Source organism: Marmota marmota, unplaced genomic scaffold (genome assembly GCF_001458135.2).
Source record: "Marmota marmota marmota unplaced genomic scaffold, marMar, whole genome shotgun sequence".
Taxonomy (NCBI): Eukaryota; Metazoa; Chordata; class Mammalia; order Rodentia; family Sciuridae; genus Marmota; species Marmota marmota.
Genome location: NW_025999853.1, coordinates 16,817,690 through 16,837,783, shown reverse-complemented (window position 1 = coordinate 16,837,783; position 20,094 = coordinate 16,817,690). Strand labels below are relative to the sequence as shown.

Genomic DNA, 20,094 nt, shown 5'->3' with positions numbered 1-20,094 from the left:
TATCCCCTGTGTGCCCTTGAGAGACGCGACCACTCTACGAGTATATATATATATATATATATATATATATATATATCTTGGGCACTTGAAGGCATATTCTCTATTTAGATGTCTAGAGCTAGACACTGGAGTTTTAAACACCATTCTAAAGAAATTCTTTGCATTTTAATCATTTCAAGAAGATGTTGTTCCTACTAGGAAGGTACTTCACCCTTGAACATGAACTGCAGCATGAACCTAGTTAATAACAGTAATAAAGTAACCACAATCACTATTTATTGGCGATTTCCTGTGTGCCTGGTATTGGTACAAGTGATTTACCTGAATAAACTAACTTACCATTTGCAAAACATACATTTAATACATGATCAGGTAGATAATACTACCAGTTCTCTGAGTTCACAGCATTGGATTGGAGGAGACCAGCAGACATGGCTTTTTCTCACATCTCATTGGCCAGAGCTCAGTCATATGACCACACATAGCTGCAAAGGAGGCTGGGAAGCATATCTTAAGCAGGGTGAGTATGTGCCCAGACAAAACTTGCTAGTTCCTTCACCAAAGACAAAAGAGGAGAACGGATATTAGGAAACAATTATAGTCTTTGTTTAAAAAATTAGTATTCATTTTTAAAGATGTAGAAAACTGAAGAACAGAGAATGAAATGACTTGTCCATAATCACTTAATTGGTAACTCGTGGACATGGTATTTAAGTTCTGTGTTTTTTGTTTGCTTGTTTGTTTTTGGTCTTGACAAGTCCAACAGTCTGTCCCATTATTAAACTCTCCAGGTTCAAAGCTATTCTTTTTTAAACAATCCATGAAGGAAATGTGATGTTGGTTTTCTATGATTTTTCTTACAGTTTTCATTGTTAAGAAAATATTTCTGGGAGCAAGTTAAGGTTCTATTTACTGCAGTTTCAAATCACTTGATTTTATTTAGCCAACAATATAAGACATAAAACACTTAGGGCTCAATGTCTGCTATTTGACCAGATCCTAAGCTCTCACTTGACTCCTCAAGGATCTTCTAAGAGTTCTTAACCTCTGGCAGATGGGAGTCATCCAATGATGTGGGACCAAGACAGACTGGTTCTTGCTTAGCTGTTTTGAATCCATTCCAAATAATGCTTCCTTGTCAATAACTTAGGATGTGTGATCATTACTGGGGTCATGCATTTTGGACATTAGTTGTTTGCAGAGCACTGCTTTTTTTTTTTTTTTTGGTGTACTCTATGTGTGGAGAAAGGGGAGGCACAGAATATTCAACAAGATCAAAAAAATCAAAGATCACTCTCCGTCCAGCTGAGGGCTTTCCCTTTTGAGGCCAATGAGAACCACAGCTGGTCAGGATAAAAAAGAAGTTATCCCCAAGAAGGTAGTTTGAAGACAAAAGGAAATAATGACAAATAAGGAAAATGAAAAATGGCGAACTCCATTTGGTGTAAAATAGTTGAGTTATAGTGTATAATCCGAAATTGTGTTACCAACCAAACCAAGCCCAACCATAACTAAAAAATACATTTGAGTTATTTACCAACCAAGGGATCAACACAAAAGTTTGGATGATTTGGTAAGGATATGGATTTCTCAAAACTTTAATAAGGAGCGTTGAATATTTTAGCAATAATCTTCTCAAGCTACCAAAAAGAAAAATAAAGGGTAAAAATGAGGAAAAAGTCAAGAATATGGTACATAAAACTAAAAATTACTCAGATACTATTGTGTCATGTTCACATATAGTTTTCATTACTATATTAAACATTTTTGAGTGTAAGCAAGAATGGCAATGGGATTCAAGTTACATGTATGACACTTTACAGTTTAAAAATTTTTAAACCATGTGCAGTGGTGCATGCCTGTAATCCCAGCAGCTTGGGAGGCTGAGGCAGGAGGATTGTGAGTGCAAAGTCAGACTCAGCAATGGTGAGGCACTAAGCAACTCATTGTGACCCTGACTCTAAAAAAAAAAAAATAACAAATAAGGGCTGGTGATGTCGCTTAGTGTCCCTGAGTTCAATTCCCAATGCCCAAATGAATAAATAAATATTTTTTTTCATGTGATTATTTCATTGGACACAGGTTGAAATCAAAAAGCAGTTCCACTCAGGAGCTCAAGATAAAAGGAGGAGGTAAAAGTAGCATAAAAGAATGTACTGAAGAAAGTGGGAAATATCCCCAGGGAAGGTGTAGGAAATTTAGAGAGAGATTATTGCAGTAGCCCCATAAGTAGTCTCCACATGTGTGAGACCTTGTCTGTGGCTTCGTAGCTCCAACCCTGTCCTTTTTTTTTTTTTTTTTGGTACTGGGATTGAACTCAGGGGCATTTGACCACTGAGCCACATGCCCAGCCCTGTTTATTTTATTTTATTTAGAGACAGGGTCTCACTGAGTTGCTAAGCACCTCACCATTGCTGAGACTGGCTTTGAACTGAAGATCCTCCTGTCTCAGCCTCTTAAGCCACTGGGATTACAGGTGTGACCACTGTGCTCAACCAACCCTGCCCTTTGATGATCTCTTCTGTTTTGCAAGGAACTGGAAATCTGAAAACTACATTTTTCCTGGTTAGATTTAGCTAGGAATAGAAAACACTGGCTCGAGATTAGAATGTGCTTTTAATAATCGACTCCCAAAGCTGGCTGCTTGGTTAGGCGGGAGCCTCTGCCTTCGTGAGCTTTATGGTGTGTTGCTGGGGGTAGAACCCAGGCCTCCTGCATCCTAGGTTGGTGCTGAGCCAATGAGCTACAGTCCCAGCCTGCCCTCAGGAGCTTTAATCAAACAAAACTGGGTTTGCTTTTACTCAGGCCAACAAAACAAACAAAAGTGATTCAGCTGAGGTTGATCTTTCAGGTCCCTGACATGCTTTTTCACACTTTATCTGACTCTTCCATCAGAACTCCAGAATGGACAACCAGTGGTTTTTGTGTTTTTTGGTTTTTTTTTTTTTTTTTTGTGTGTGTGTGTGTGTGTTTCTAAGGAAAAATAGCTGATAAACAGATTGCGTCCCATAAGGCCCAGGCAGGCGAATGCTAGTCCATTCAGTCTTTGCATAAAATGGGAAAGACTTCCATGAGAACAAAGTCCTAGGCCGGGATCACAGTTTGGCAAAGGGAGCACCGGCTGGGTTTCAGCACTCACTCAACGGTGTCTGTGTCCGTTGAATAGCCTGCACAACCTCACGTGGTTGGCCTGGGCCACACCTCAATCAGACTCGCTCAAGTTTACCACTGGGAACTTTATTCCTACCACAGAGGGATTTCCCTATGGCTGTGACTGGTACCATTTCATAGATACCCAGACAGACATTCATTTCTCCACTTATTCACTCATAAATAATATTAGATGTCTACTGTGTTCTTGGTTCTATGCCAGGCTCTTTTGAAACTAATGAGACAAGAAGTTCTTAAGATGATGATAACACAAAGGCTGGGACTGGGCCTCAGGGGTAGAGTGCTTGCCCAGCATGTATGAGGCACCGGGTCTGATTCTCACCACAGCATATAATAGAATAAAAAATAAAGGTCCATTGACAACTAAAAAAAATAAAAAATAAAAAAAGATGATGATAACACAGTCACCAGAGGTAGGTCAAGGCTTGCAGAGAAGTAACCTTTGTGTATGATAATGTTGAGAAAGGAGGTTCTGTGCTCCAGTTCTTTCCTTACCTGGGCCTCCACCTGCCTTCACCTTTACCTTCACCTTCAAGGCTTAGTCCCAGTTGTTTACAGTGCCCTTTCTTGGCTTGAGGTCCCATTAGATCAGGTCTTGAGGACTGAAATGAGATCAAGTGTGGGATGGAAAGGTGAGCTTCCTGCAACTTAAGCCCTGCGGGTATGTTTCCATCCTAACTGGGTACCCCTCCTTCCACTTTATTTTTTCCTCCTCACCCCAGGGCTTGGTTGTTTTCTCCCTTTCCCACCACTGACAGCTTCTGGATGGTTTTTGCTTTAAAAAGTAGGTTTCGTTTTAGGGCTGCAGGTGTAGCTCAGGGGTAAAGAGTGTGCTTTGCATGCAGAAGGCTGGGGGTTCCATTTCCAGCACCACAAAATAAAAACAAAGAAACAAATACACAAACGTTATTGTATAGTTTTGAGGTTCACTATATGATGCTATGGGATACATATAGATAAATGGTTGCTATGATGAATCAGGTTGACATTTGTCATCTCAATAGTTACTTCTTGTGATAAAGAAACCTCCACTTTTTAATTGGTGCATTATAGTTGTACCTAATGGTGGGATTTGTTGTAATTTATTAGTGCATGAACACAATATAATAACATAATTTAATCAATATTATTCCCCAGTACACCCTCCCTCTCTCTTCTTCTTCTACCCTTGGTCTATTTCCTCTTTCCTACTGAAAATCTCCCTTTGATTTTCAAGAAATCCTCCTCACTTTCCTCTTCCTTTTTCTTCTCTTGCTTCCACATATAAGAGAAAACATACTGGCCTTGACCTTCTGAGTTTAACTTATTTTGATTAATGTAATGTTCTCAAATTCCATTGTTTTCCTACAAATGATAGAATTTTGTTTTTCTTTATGGCTGTATTAAACTCTACTGTGTATTTATATCCCGTTTTCTACATCAGACACCTAGGCTGCTTCCATAGTTCGGCTATTGTGAACCCGCGCTGCTATAGACATGGTTTACCAACACTCTCTGAAGCTGTGTGCCACGTGACTCTGCATGGTGTGCCTCCTACCACCAGGACCTGTGAGTAGAATAAGTTTGCTTGCCTGAGCCTCTTCTATGTCTCTTTTTGTGGTTGCCCCTGACTGTCTCATGAAAGAGCACTCCCTAGCCCAAGTCTGGTAATGAGGGGACCCCATCAGGCTTATCTTTAGTCTTCCAAACCTCCTAGAAAACATGATGACTCCTCTTGTGGTTTCCTGAGTGTGTGAGGGGATGTAGGGCAGGTGTGAAATCACACACTGTTATTTGCAGAATCTGGGGCACTTTACAAAAGCGCTGGAGATAAAATTCAAGGAACAGTTTCATCAGGATGGGCACAGGGTGTTACAAACGCAATCAGGGAGAAAGACTGGAGAGAATGTGAAACCATGCAACTCGGGGAGGTTATGTGATTCTGTGCTGTTTGGAAGTCAACATACTTACTTTCATGCAAATCATGTATCACTCTACAGGACTCATTGTTCAAAGATAATATAAAAAGAAATCCTTCTTTCTTTACCTTTGTCCCAGGAGACTTCCTGTTGGCTGAAAAGGCTGAGAGGAAAGGTATTCACAGAAGTTTATAAGCATGAATTAAAGCTTAGGGCTGTTCCCCAAGGACCATGTGGCCTGGAATTCAGCCTGCATTTATGAATAATGCAAAGAGACACCAGGGTGGACCTTGCTAATTCTACTCCACAGCACTCTCTTTTATTTAACCCAGACCCGGGTTTGTTTACTAGCAAGCTCATTAACCTTTGTGACTTCCTGTCCTCATCTGAAAATGAGGACAATAACAATTCCGACTTCACGGGACTGTTGTGACTATTGGAAGAGATAATGCATTTGAAGTGCCTGGCATATAGAGGCACTTGATAAATGCCAGCTCTTCTTCGTTTCTACCTCCTCTGAATTCTTAAAAGGCTTTGCCTTGAGTGCCTCATCATTTGGTTGCTAATTGCATATTATCTTATGCAATTTGCTGTTGCTTCCAAGTAAATCTTTCTTACACATCACAGAATTTACCAAGGAGACACCATCTTAATAATATCTAAATGTTCTGCTTTATGGCGTACAAAGTTGGTCTGAAGATTTCTTTTCTATGCCTTTGAATTCTCCTCTTGCCCAACATAGGCAAAGTACTCTGCAATCCGTGTTAACTGATTGATGGCTCATTATCAGAAAGGCAACTCCCTCTGGAAGTTACTTCAATGAGTGTGAATCACAGAGTTACACTTTGAAGCAAGAGCATGGTGTATTTGCAACATCCTAAAAGAAAACTTGTCACCTTGAGAATTTTCAGTCCTCTAGATTCAATATAAAATGATTGTTAATTCTTTTTCATGAGAGCCCTGGGCTAAAGTTAAAAAGTACCAGTGGCACACTGTCCTTTGAAGAGGAAAGCACAATACTGTAATGGGTAGAGCCCATTGCTAAGCAACAGAATCAGGTCTAGACTGCACAGGAGCAAAAATTCTTCTTTGTTCAGTATGATGAAGAATCATCAAATGGAAAATGCTTAATAGAATCTTTACCTGCAACAATAGCACTCATTATTTTTCAAAGCACGAATCGGCAGTTGATAACTAATTTTTATGGGCATTTCTGACAATATCTCACAGCTTTATTTTCTAAATGAAGGATTTTTGAGGTGAAGTTTTCAGATAATCAATTTTATGGAAGGCTGACATCTGGATTAGAGTCACTGGTCCCTGTGTTCTTGGATTAATCTAGGATTATAAAAATCCATCTCAAATAATTTCAGTACTGGCTAATTCTGATAAGAATATGTTTGTCAGCGTAGCTTAAAACGTTGGTTCCCAGATAAGCATCTTCTGGGAACCTGTTAGAATGCAAATTCTTGAGCCCCATCCCAGGCCTATTGAGTAAGAAACACTGGGAGTGGGACCAGTTCTCTGCATTTTCTCAAACCCACCAGGTGACTCAGATGCAGTTCAAGTTCTAAAACCACTGTGTTAGAGGATCTGGATCACTGTGTGAGACACACACGTACACAGGAAAGAGTTAATACAGTTTGTACTAGTGGCCCATTTGAACCAGTGTTGAACTGCTGAATCATTTTGAACTGAGGAAGAAATTTATTCTTGTGACTCAGACTGTAACCACAGAGAAAATAGCACATGAAATGAAGGAGACTCTTCAAGGTAGCCTTCCCTCGCTTCCTGCTAGAACCGGAGCTATCCATAAACACCTTCCACTTGCTTCCATACAATAAAAAGAAGGCACTACTTAATGAGGTCGTTTGTCCATCCAGTATTCATGGGGCCACTTCTGTGGGCCAGGCAGCCTGGCAGGTATTGCAAATAACTATTTGTAATAAAAAATGGCATTTTGCCCAGTTGACCATAATTTAGGCTTATGCAGAACTGGAGGAGACAGTCATTTCTTGAAGTTGGATATTTGAACAGACCAGAGTAATAGCCAAGAGGAATGTCAATAGTTAAGGTGTAGAAATATGTTAATGACATAGCTGTAACTTTGGTAGGTTAAAGATGGCCGCACATTCTTTTAACTGCCTCCTCTTGAGAGGCAGGGCCTATTTCTCTTCTTGGGTCTGTGCTGTGACTGCTTTATTGAGAGAAAATAACTGAAGGAACTCTGCAGTTTCAGCCCTAGGCTTGGAAGAAGACTGACAGCTTCTGCCCTGTTCTCTTGGAGCCCTGAGCTGCCATGTAAGACATTTGACTACCCTGCTGGAGGGAGCAGGGGCAGTGGCCTGAGATGACATGGAGAAGGAGAGAGGTTCTGCTGAGCCCAGCCTTTCAGGCAAGTTTAGGAATAAAGCCAGACAAGCTACCAGATGAACACCACCAAGTACCCCCTGACTGACACCACATGAAGCAGAAGAATTGCTCAGCCATGCCCTAAATTCCCAGCCTGCAAAGCTGCCAGGTGTATATAAAATGGTGGTTGCTTTGAGCCACTAAACTTGGCTGCCATTTGTCATGCAGCAATAGACAACTCTGCACTTGCAGCCACTGCTGACAGGGATGGAGAGTGTTCTGACATGAGTAAAGAGCAGGTCTCACAAGGAGTCAGGTAGAACGATATGGTACGACAAAGAGGAGCCGAGGCAGGATGCCGTAGAAGGAGACAGACCACTCTAAGTTAGTGTTTCACCCAAAGCCAGTGAGGAGACCTGGGAAGCCAACACTGGAGTCACAGTGTTATTACGTCTGTAGAGCAAAATGGTTCAGAGCTCAGGGTCTGCAGTGAGACCGTCATTACTGGCTGTACCTTCAGAAGACATGCTCGGGTTTGCTAAGATCCAAGTACTCCAGGGGTACAGCAGTTCCTGCCTGGTGTGAAGATGGCACGAGATGACCCACAGAGCAGTGCTTTATCCCAGTTCCTGGCCATGCAGGTTCTGGGCTGCTGGTCCTTACATTATTCCTGTCCCCTGCCCTGTTCTACCTGCTGGATTTTCTGGGCTTCAGGTTGCATGACTTCCTGTGAGTTCAGCCATTGAGGAAATGGCAGGGGGACAATGGCAATGCCAGGGAGGAGAAGCTGGGCTGTTATTCATATTCCCCAACCTTCTCTTTTAGCCTTTTTGTTGTCCATTTTCTATTTGTGATTTTCTGAATTGTTTTCCTTGTCAACCCTTTCTTTCTGAGGACACAGTCTTTCTTCTCATGTCCTGGGTTTATGTTGGATGGTCTCCATCCCTCTTGGCATCCAGGATTTTGTCTCCAGCCTTCCCTTCCTCCCAACCTCTCCCCCACTCCACCCCACTAAATTTCTAGACCTATAATCTACAGATGGGTTTCAGGTACTATGGGCTCCATCACCTCCCTGGACTCATGGTCTAAGAGGAATGCTTTTATTTTTCCATGGGCTCATCTATTTAAAAGGAGCAACTTGTACTTTATCCCGCACGTTCAACACTGTGTCGCATTAGGTTTCATGATCTTTCATCCACCCTGTTGCCAGAAATATCAAAAAGTTGATTTAATGTTAAGTCCTTAGTAAACCCTACCATGTTTATTCCAGGCTCTTGGTCATTTTGATGAATTCCTCCAGTTTTTAAAAGATCCTCCTATGATCAGAATGTTTGTGTGCCCACACCCCAATCAATGTGTTGAAACCCAATCACTGATATGAAATTATTAAGAAGTAGGGCCTTCTGCAGGCGCTGCCCTCAGGAGTGGAATTGGAAGTCCTTTATAAAAGAGGCCTAGAGAGCAGGGCCATGGAAAGACCCTGGAAACAGGGTCTCACCAGACACCAAATCTCCTGGCACTTTGATCTTGAGCCTGCTGGCCACCATCCTATAAAAAATAAATTTCTGTTGTTTGTAAGTCACTCAATTTATGGTATTTTGTCCTGGCAGCCTAAAGGTACTGCAACAATTGGAAATTAAAATAAATGCTTCATGCACAATCCAGTGGGCAGATATGGGCAGTCACTTTTCTGGTGCCCAAGGTAGCAGATGGAATTTTGAGTGAAATAATCCTTTATGTAGAAGTATCCTTTAAATTATAGGCCCTTTAGCATTCTCGTTTTCTAGACACCAAATGTCAGGGGTTCTCCTTTATTGTTATGACAACCAAAAAAAAAAAAAAACTTCACATATTTCCAAATGCCAGAGTTTTCTGTTGAAAGCCACTGAGGGTGGGGGAAGAAAGTACCCATTCAGAGAATCCACCAGGAGAACCTTTCCTGTTTTGATGTGCTATAAATTGCAGTTGCATCTATGACAACTGATTTTCCAAGAGATCATTTATCAGGATTATATAGTAATTTTGTTTCTCCCTGTAGACACTAAGGTGAAATGGTGTCCATTGCTTATTGTACAGAAAACTGGTAACTCTGAAAAGTTCTAAAGGAAAAAAAATGTGAAGTCTAGAAGAAAAATATGTGCACATCAATATCGTACGCTTGGCTTCATTTTGAAAGACTGAAGTCATGTATATTATGAACTCAGGCAAAATGATGAAAAAGACCATCGATGAGTTTTTGGTTTGATTGAGAATTGTATTTAGTAAATGATGTAATTTCATTCTAAAAGCTACTAGCCCCACAACCAGAGGTCACTTCACTTTTCTGTGCCTTGTTTTGTGAAATTATGGGCCACCTCTCAGTTCCTTTCTGTTTCCAGGATTCTGTGATTTTTTTTTTTTTGATACTACATATCCTGCGCAGTATTTCCTATTTTTTAGTTTATTTTTAAGTTGTAGGTGAACACAATATCTTTATTTAATTTTTATGTGGTGCTGAGGATTGAAACCAGTGCCTCACATATGCTGGGTGAATACTCTACCACTGAGCCACAACCCCAGACCAAAGAATGTTTCTGTGTGTGTGTGTGTGGGGATTGAAACCAAGGCCTTGTGCATGTGAGGCAAGCACTCTACCAACTGAGCTATATCCCCAGCCCTCCTATTTTTTCAAAGAATTATCACAGGCACTAGCTTCCTTGATCCTTACAAGAACCCAACCCTTGTATGTGTAAAAAGAAAAAAAAAATTTTTGAGCATTAACTTTGGATACCTGAATCTTAGAAATCTTAGAAAACACTTAAGAATCATTGTATAGGTTCACAGCAGAATTATGCAGACTTTTAATAATTGACTATCTTTAAAAATGCTGTTTTGGATAACATCTGGCTGTGTTTATAGGGAAGAATGGTCTTGTATGGCCAAGTCTTGATGTCCAGGTGCTCTCAAGGTAAACTACACAAATGCTCCAACTTTCCAGGAGAGAGCCATGGAGCTCTGAGTTGAGGCTAAGCCTCCAAAACTTCTTTTCCTGGATGAATATTTCCAGGGGACTTGGCCAATCTGAAAAGAGCACATTATTAAAAAAAAATTTTTTTTTTAGATGTAGATGGACATGATATTTTTATTTACTTATATCTCTGTTGTGCTGAGGATTGAACCCAGTGCCTCACAAATGAGGGGCAAGCACTCTACCACTGAACTACAGCCCTACCCACAAGAGCACAATATCAATAGGCCAGTTAAAGAGCTTGAGAGTCTGAGATAAGACTGGCTTTTATTTTGATCCTGGCTTTGCCACTTAGCTACTTGATCTTACTTTATAAGGCTGTGAAAGGATAAAATAATGTGGAAAAATATTTATAGTTTTTTGCATATAGTAAATGTTCAATAATTATTAGCTAAAAAATTAGAGTAAGAACTGTTGAAGGAAATTGAGTAAGCTGGGTCTTGATGGATATGTTGCTTTACCTAAAAACCTGTGTTGTATTCTGCTTATTGTTTATGTTCGAATGTGTCTTAGGTTTATTCACTAATTGATTCATTGATTTCTTGATCCAAAAACTATTTATTGAGCAACTATTATGCGTCTGTTGTGCACACTGGAAACACAGTAGCAAACAGGATGGCAAAGGTCCCTGTTCTTATGGATGTACATTTTGATGGGGACAGAAAATATCCTCCTTCTCCCAAATGGAGAAAATAAACAAATGGTAGTGAGCTGGTAATAACATTCTAAGAAAAAAATAAATCAAGGTGATAGGGTAGTCTGAGGGGCAGTTTTAGATTGTGTGTTCAAGGAAGCTCTCTGTATGAAGGTGACATTTGAGGTGTCACCTGAATGAAAAGATGGAGTAAAGTTCTGGAGTCCAAGCAAGAAGTGATAGTGATTTAAGTGAGGATGGAGAGAAGTGACCGGACCGGGATCTGTTGTGGAGGAGCATCAATAGGACTTATTGATGGACTAGATGGAAGGTGTGTGAGGGACAGAGAGGACCTGGAGGACGACTCCCGCAGTTTTGGGCTCCATGGAATGGTGGCACCATCATTTACAGAAGTGGAGCCTGCTCGGGAGGAGTAGGAGGAGTAGGGGCAGGGAAGAGGGATTTAGAGTTGGGTGTGCAGGAGGTCACAGCTCAACATCTGGGAGCCCCCCCCCCACCTTTCAGATAATATTTAATAAAAGTAGTTTGTATGAGAGTACTCAGAAAAAAATAGAGTTGGAAAAGAAAAGAGGTTCTAGGAGTATTCTTAAAATTTCAGGCACCTATAACTCAGAAAAAAACCCTTCATAATAATAAAATATAACCCTTTTAGAATTAGCCACACAGAAGTCACTTGATAGGAATTTGTGACTCTCTCACATTCTTTTGCATACTTAACTGGGGGCCAAAAATAAATCTGGCTTTTAACACACTGGTCTGTCCCTCATTCATTTGACCATATTTTGGAGAGTCTACTGCAAGGCACTCTATCAGGCAGTGTGCATACAATGAAATCAATGGGATGGTCATGTTGTTTTTTAAACATTGTGGAGCACATGCTATGTGCACAGTACTAGATGCTTTGAGTAGACAACGAATGGAAAATTGATTCTCGGGGCTGGGGATGTGGCTCAAGCGGTAGCGCGCTCGCCTGGCATGCGTGCGGCCTGGGTTCGATCCTCAGCACCACATACAAACAAAGATGTTGTGTCCGCCGAAAACTAAAAAAATAAATATTAAAATTTTCTCTCTCTCTCTCTCTAAAAAAAAAAAAAGAAAAAGAAAATTGATTCTCTACTCAAAGAAAAGAGCCTAAACTGGAGAGGAAGAACATGCCAGTAAGGTTTACAAGGATAGTGTTTCTTTTTTTATTTCTGCGCATCTCTCTCTCTCTCTTTTTTTTTTTTTTTTTTGTATTGGGGAATGAACCCAGGGCTGCTTAACCACTGAGCCACATCCTTGCTAAGTTGCTAAGGCTGGTTTTGAACACGTAGTCCTCCTGCCTCAGCCTCCCATGTCACTGGGATTGCAGGTGTGCACCACTATGCCTGGCTTGCATATCTGATATTCTTAGGCCATGAGGACAGATTTATAACTCCTCCTGTCTTCTCTCCACCCAAAGAAGTTGAGTTTCCTCTATTTCTGGTTGGTGGGAGGGCTTCTCTGGGTGGAGAGAAGAATATTTTTGTCCATGTTATACTTCTAGTTAATTGGTACTTCAAGCATGCCAGCATTTATAGTTTTCTGGGGAAAAGAGATGTAAAGAATGCAATAGCACTTCTAATGGCTTGTTTCTTTTCCCTGTTCAAACAAACACAGTCCCTGCTTTAACACGGGTATTCACTATTGGTTTGGAACTCTATATACTTCCCGTATAGCTAGTGTGTGGATTGGATGCAGGCTTACTCAACAGCAGCCTTTTCTGGGCTGATTGTATTTGCTTTATTAAGATGCAGCTGAACCTTTTGGTGGCTTGTTGTCAGAAAGAACAGCTTAGCATCAATTATGCTGAAACAAGAACCATTATATTTAGCAGTCATTGTCTAGTTTTTAAATGGACTTTATTAAATAACCCCAGATAAAAGCTTAGTTCATTCAACCGCTTGGTACATTTACTGATAAGTCATCCTGGCAGACCCACGATGATGTAATTCTACTTGGAAAGATATTCTCAGTAGGGTTCATGGCGAAGAGTTCATTTGTGCTCAATGCGATCAGTTGATAATGGCAATATTCAGGGGAGTGTCACAATGATTTCTTTATGCTTTATGCTGCCAAATTCTGTGCATATTCCTAAACAGGCCATATTCCTAAGCAGGTTCAAACATTTTTTTTTCATTATTGTAACCAATATACTTAACCTAAACAAGTTAAAGGAGGATAAGTTTATTTTGGCTCAGGTTCCAGAGGTGTCAGTCCATGGCTGGCTGACTCCATTGCTTTGGATCTGAGGTGAGGCAGCATACCATGGCGGAAGGGCATGGCTGAGAAAGCTGCTCAGCTCATGGCAGCCAGGAAGCAGAGGGTGAGAGAGAAAGGCATGGGGGATAAGAAAAACCTTTCCAGTGCCCTCCTCTGGTAACCTACCTCCTTCCACCATCTATAGTTCCCATCACCTCCCAGTCGTCCATTCTTCAATCAGTGGATTAATCCACTGATGAGGTTGAAACTGTTCCGAATGCATCGTTTCCCAACTTCCTATCCAAACCATAACATTGTTCATTAAGAAATACCTTAAGGCTAGGGATGTGGCTCAAGCGGTAGCGCGCTCACTTGGCATGCGTGCGGCCCAGGTTCGATCCTCAGCACCACATACAAACAAAGATGTTGTGTCTGCCGAGAACTAAAAATAAATAAATAAATATTAAAAAAAAATACCTTAGATCATTCCCCTAGGAGCAGTGCAACGAGTTTCTATGTCGTTCACTTGAACAAGAATGGAAGGTTAGCTACTCAATTGTTTGCCATAGAAGAAGTCTGTCTCTGTAATTTGGATGTGGAATGTACCTGGAAGCCTTGAGCCCCAATGGTGGTGTTATTGGAAGGTGGTGGAAATTTTAGGAATGGAGCCTACTTGGAGGAAGCAAGTCACTGGGGGTGTGTCTTGGAAGGGTTTATTTTGTCCTTGGCCCCTTTAGTATGCTTTCTGCATATCTCTTTGCTTCCTGGCTGTCATGAGGTGAGCAGCCTCCTCCTTCACACTGTCCTGCTGCCATGATGTTCTGCCTCACTTCAGGCCCAAAGCAATGGACTGAGCACGGGCTGAAACCTCTGAAACTGTGATCCAAAATAAACCTTTCCTCTTCTAAGTTGATTTTCTCAGGTATTGTGTCACAGCAATGGAAAGCTGATTAATACATTCTCCTTTATGTCCCCTATCTGAAGCATATGGATTTCTCTTTAATCAATGATACGTGATGTTAGCCTAGCAGATGTTCAGCAGAGAAATTAAAAATTAAACTTTGCCATTCAGAATATTTAAGTTTAGTTGTTACTCAGTGCTTAAGAGGGTCTAAATGGCATCCATTTATTAGTTTCTTTTAGTCACTGGATTTAGTTATACCACCAGAAAGTCAATACCTGGACTGCATCATCTTGTGCTTTATATTGGGTTAGTATTAGAAGTGTCATTTGAAGAATCTTTAGTATCTTATGCAAAACAACACAAGAAAATCACAGTTTGTTAATTTATCTGATGTTCCTTATATAAAGAGTCATATGATAAATTCCTGCTTGAATGGCTGGGGGTATAGCTCAGTGGTACAGCGCTTGCCTAGCATGCACGAAGCCCTGGGTTCCATTCCAACACCACCCAAAACAGAACAAAGAAACAAATTCCTTCTTGAAACTAGTACCAGAGAAATCTTAATCCCTTTACATGGCTCTATATATTTTCCTTCCTTGAGAGGTGGGAACTCTATACAAAGCCACACATATTTTACTCTTTTTCCATGAAGGCCAGTTAATTAAGGAATTTATTCTGTCATCTGCTAATATCTTTAGGTGTCCTCATATTTTAAATTAAATATTTCAGGTTTCTTATTCATTTTTTTGGGGGGATGGGGGTGTTCAAGGGGTTGAACTCAGGGGCAGTCTACCCCTGAGCTACATCCCCAGCCCATCTTAAAAATTTGAGACAGAATTTCATTAAATTGCTGAGGCTGGCCTCAAAGTTGTGATCCTTCTGCCTAAGCCTCCTGAGTTGCTGGGATTATGGGCATATGCCACTGTGCCAACTCTCATTCCTCTCTAAAAAGTGTGCAGCACAGCTTTTTTGAATAATAAAAAAGAAGAGGTCATCTACTCAAATAGCCTTTCTCTGAAAACTCAATCAAAATCAATCAGCTCCCTGTCCCTAGGCCCCTGACCACTTTTTCTTATCAAAGCATTCTTCCTTCATTGCACCTAAACAATTTATAATTATTACTTTTAATTGGTTTCCTTTTGTATTTTTTTGTCTCTTCTGCCTGGGCTCCAAACTCCATGAAGACAGAATTTGTGTCTCTTTCTTAGTATGCTCTCTCTAGATGACTCCAGCATGTAATAAATACTCCATAAAAACTTGTTGCTGGGGGCTGGGGATGTGGCTCAAGCGGTAGCGCGCTCGCCTAGCATGCGTGCGGCCTGGGTTCGATCCTCAGCACCACATACAAACAAAGACGTTGTGTCCGCCGAAAGCTAAAAAAGAAATATTAAAAAATTCTCTAAAACAAAAAAACTTGTTGCTGTTAAATTATCAATAAATTGTAACTATCCTAGCATTATCAATCATTAAAAGTCTTATAGCATTGTATTTCAAACTTCCAGCATTAACTTTTTTGGTGAATTAAACTTCCAGCATTAACTCATTGGGGAATTAAACTAGTACATGATAATGTGCATAATAATTCTTTGGCTCATTTGAAAGGTTTGCAATTTAGGTTTTTGTGAATAGTCCTAAGTGTTTTGCAAAAAGTAATAATTTAGATGAAAAGGGGATATTGCAGAATTAAAAGAACCATCAGGATTCACAACCTAGTAAACTAATAATGAATGAGTACAGGTGATGCAGATAACATGGTCATCCACAGCACAAGGCTTCCATCAAAAGTCACAGAAAAAGATAAGAAGATAGTTAAGATGAAATGGGAAATAAGAATTTAGACCCAGAAATATTCATTTCTTCCTTCTATGGGCAAGGCCTTCCTAGTCTTGCTTTTCTCCTCCTCCAAATTGCCCTGTTTTGTTCTTTCCCTTCCTTAAATTGTCAGATCTCCTTAGTCTCTTCTAATCTGTGACAATTTCTGTTTTTCCTTTTCCTCATGGCCTTGAGCTATTTGAAGATTTATTGTCGGATATTTTGTAGAATGTCTCCAAATTTGGGTGTGTCCAGTATTTTCTAATGAAAGATTGAGGTTACAAATTTTGTGGAAGAATACAAAGGAAGTGATACGCCCTTTTTGTCACATCATATCAGAGTACATGACATCTATATGAGTTATTATCAGGGATCTTTAACCTTCGTTGTTTGGTTATGGTGATGTATGGTCATCAGTTTTCCATTACTGTAACAAAACATTTGCGATAACTGACTTAAAAAGAGGAAGGGTTTATTTTGGCCTGTGGTTTTAGAAGTTTCAGTCCATGGTGAGTTATCCCATTGTTTCTGGGCCTGCATCCAGGCAGCACATCACGGTGGAAGCATGTATCAGAGGAAGCTACTTACCTCATAGCCAGGATGCCAAAGAAAGAACAGAAGAGACTGAGGTCCCACAGTCTTCTTTGGGGGCACACCCTTAATTATGTAAGGGCTCCCATTAGGCCTCATATTCACCACCTCCCACAGCTCAGAGGCTGAGCACCAAGCCTCCAACGCACGGTCTTTACGGGTTAGGATCCATAGTGTAGTAGGTGATGTTGGCCAGCCTTCTCTACTATAAAGGTTTTTCCCCCTTCTTTCTATACCTTGTTTGATGTGTGTGAAATGTTTTTTAAACTCAAGGGTTTAAAAGTTGTTTTGTTTAGTTTCCAAACTTATGGGATTCTGGAAGTTATCCTTTTGTTAAAATTTTGAATTTTATTGAATAATGCCAAAGTACATTGTTTGTATGTTACTGATCATTTGGAATTCATTGAAGTTTCTTTGTGGCCTAATTCATGATCTATTTTTGTAAATACTTCAAGTGTGCTGCTTGAACAAAAAATCTGTTTTTGTCCATAGCTTAATTTCCACATCTATGAAATAGGAAGAACCAAAAATATCCAACTCCTTTTATTTTTGGAAGGTTGCAAAACCAAGGATCAAATTGAAAGAGAAAAAACATTACATTTGTTCTTTTTGACTCTCTTGAGAACTCACAATGGGTATATCTTGACACAAATAAACATAATAGAAGTGTAAAAGGAAGTATCTGTCCTTCCTGAAAGTGGGTTCATTACCGTTGGATAACAGGTGCTTAATCCTCTATGGGGGCTCAGTTCCAGCCTACAGAGAGGAACTGGCCAGAGTGGGAAAGTAACCACCTGTGAGAGTGAGCCTGGTCTATGGTTTCTCAGAGACCCACTAGCCGTGGATATTTATATAAACAAGCTGAACCTTTGGTGTGTTGCTGAGAAGGATAACAATGTGCTGAGGTGGAGTGGGGTCCTTCAGCAGGCTGGTGGGTAGCAGTTGGACAGTCACTCAGAGTGCCAGGCTAGTTGCTTAGGAGGTAGTGTGGACACACATCCACAGGAGAGGAATTTGATGGTCAAGGGCTTCTTCTTAGGGATTTAATTTAGAGTCAAATGACTAGCCCTTACCATAAGGATGCCATGCCCCTATACTATAGCCTAACTCTTTTATTCTCTCTTGCCCTTTTTTCTTTTCTTCCATAAACCCTCGTGGACCTTACTGTTTTCTCCCCACCCTCTCCTGGACATGACCATCAGTGCTCACTTCCTAGTTCCAAGGAGATCTTGAGCTTTGCCAAATGCCATGAGTCACCAAGACATATTTAAAACTTCACAAGGGTATTTATTATGCTATTTTTTTCAACTTTTCTATTTGTTTGAAAACTGCCAAAGTTTACACTTGGAAAAAATACATTTGTTTTTCCATTACAAAAAGTTAGTAATCCTTAGCTATTGGTAATCATGCAAGAGGTCTCTATTGTATCTGGATGAAGACCGAGAATGTTGCTAACACCTGTTCACATATAGAAAAGGAAAGGACAACAATTGAGAGCAACAGGATTATCTGCAAATTATATTTTTGGCTCTTATTAGAAAAATAGACTCTGCATTATACTGGGCTGTGTGTGTACTGGAAAGAGCCCGAAATCAGAGTGATGTGATTAGAATTCAGATTTTGCTTTATATTGGCTGTGAGATATTGGCTGAGACAACTGATTATTTCTGATTCCAGTCTGTACATAGAATACTTGCTGCCTTTGTAAAAATATTGTCACATTGTATACTATAGTAACACTGTAAACTGAATACAATTATTAGAAGGTTTCAAAGAGGGAGGTTTAGAATTGTTCTCCACTGATTTGCTCACACAGATATTGTCATCTTCCACCAGAGGTGTTGGTTGTGAAAAATGTGTGTAAAAAGAACCTTTGCAATTTTTTATCTGTTATTGTCAACCAATTTTTAGCAGAACGTGACTTTCTGTATATATCATCCAATTGATTTTGAAATGAATGAATTTATTGATCGGCCATCTCATTTCATAAAGGAATCTGAGGAAGAAAACTTGAATTGACATTCTCGTATCTCTTTATATTTGGGTCATGCATGTTGTCTTGCTTTCCAGATTAAAAATGTGCTGAATGCAGATTGGTCCTCAGCATCAACCTCTCCTCATTTTAGTACACCTCTCTGTTTCCAAGATGGAAAGCATTTGCCCTAGACATCCTTGCCGCTTTTGTTCTCCCTGTGAATTGGCCTCACCAACTGCTTACAGCTGCAGGTGCTGTTCTGATGCTGCTGGAAAATACATAAAACAATCGAAAGAGCATATTTTTCTGCACCGGTGGTCCAGTGCTCATTTAATTGCTCAGTCACTGTTGAGGGAGGTTGGAGACGAGGAAGAGGAATAACAACTTCCAGAGTCCATCTTCTGACTGCGGCCAAGAGCTGGTTTGGCAGTGTTGTCTGCAGAGTCATCCTTCGATCCTCAGCCCTCCGCCAGCCTTTCCAGTGATTCTGAGCATCTCCCATTCCTTCTAGGTCTAGAGTATCCAGCTGATTGCTGCCACGGAATCCATCTGACTTGTCCGCTCTGTGGCCAAAAAACCCTGTTGAGGTCAAGAAATGACCTTGCATTTTAGAGGTGGGGAACAGATTCTAAATGCATAAGTAAAAAAAAGTTTTAATAAAGCAATTATATGTGTTATAGGTAATAATAAAGCTGGAAAGGACCCGAGCATAGATAAATGTGGCTGTGTTGACGTTTTAAACGCAGTAGTCAGGGAAGACTTTGCTGCTAAAGTGACTTTTGACCTGCCTCTCATGGCAATTGTGTGCAAGGCCCGGGTGGAGTTAACTGTGTTAAGATGCAATGACCCATTTACTCCTAGGTTATCTAAGTTGTTTTCCATTTTCAGGCGGGCGTATTGTTTACCCACAGCAAACATGGCAGGAAAAACTTCAAACTGACCCTGGAGCCCTCAAAAATGATGGCCACAGCACTTCCTGTGCTTGCCCTCAACAAAGATGGCGGCAATACTTCCTGTTTAGGGATTTCGCCTTCAACAAAGATGGTGCTTATGGTACAGGTTTCCTAACAGTCTGGATTCCGGTTGTAGTTTTTTTTTTTTTAAAGCTACGTGTTTGCAGACGTAAGTAACAGGAATCCATTTTTTTTTTTTTTTTTTTAAATTTCTCGAATGCCCCGCGCTGTGGCTTTGGGCCCTGGGTGGCTCTCTCGCCTTCTTAACTTGTTCTGGTTTCTGAGCCGGGCCAGGGTTGGGGTGGCGGTGCCGGGTCCCGTTCTCCCCTCGGTCCGCTGTGAAGATCCTTCCGCGGTTCAAGTTGCCCCGAAAAATCTCTCACAGTTCGTTTTGTGTGTGACACAGTAATAAAGATTTCAGTTGCCGAGGACGGGAGTTTTTTTTTTTTTTTTAAGTTCCAAATGAGCGCTCGAAGGCAAATACGGACCCGCTCCTCCTCACCTGCCCGCCCCGCCCCGGGGAGCTGAGGAGCGCGGGGCCCGGCGCTGGGAGCCC

The 20,094-nt window shown here is 40.7% G+C and overlaps 1 protein-coding gene across 2 annotated transcripts in view; it reads left to right on the top strand.

The window, feature by feature from the left end:
* Nucleotides 1-4,700: 4,700 nt before the first annotated feature.
* The window catches only part of Cradd (CASP2 and RIPK1 domain containing adaptor with death domain), a 177,230-nt gene continuing 161,836 nt past the window's right edge, over nucleotides 4,701-20,094 (top strand). The window contains exon 1 of one of the 2 annotated variants that reach the window (XM_015482935.2): nucleotides 4,701-4,719. The gene's annotated coding sequence lies outside the window, so the exon portion shown is untranslated. Of the gene's footprint in view, nucleotides 4,720-19,554; nucleotides 19,708-20,094 lie in introns of those variants that run through there. The other variant, XM_048803944.1, reaches the window with a different exon arrangement.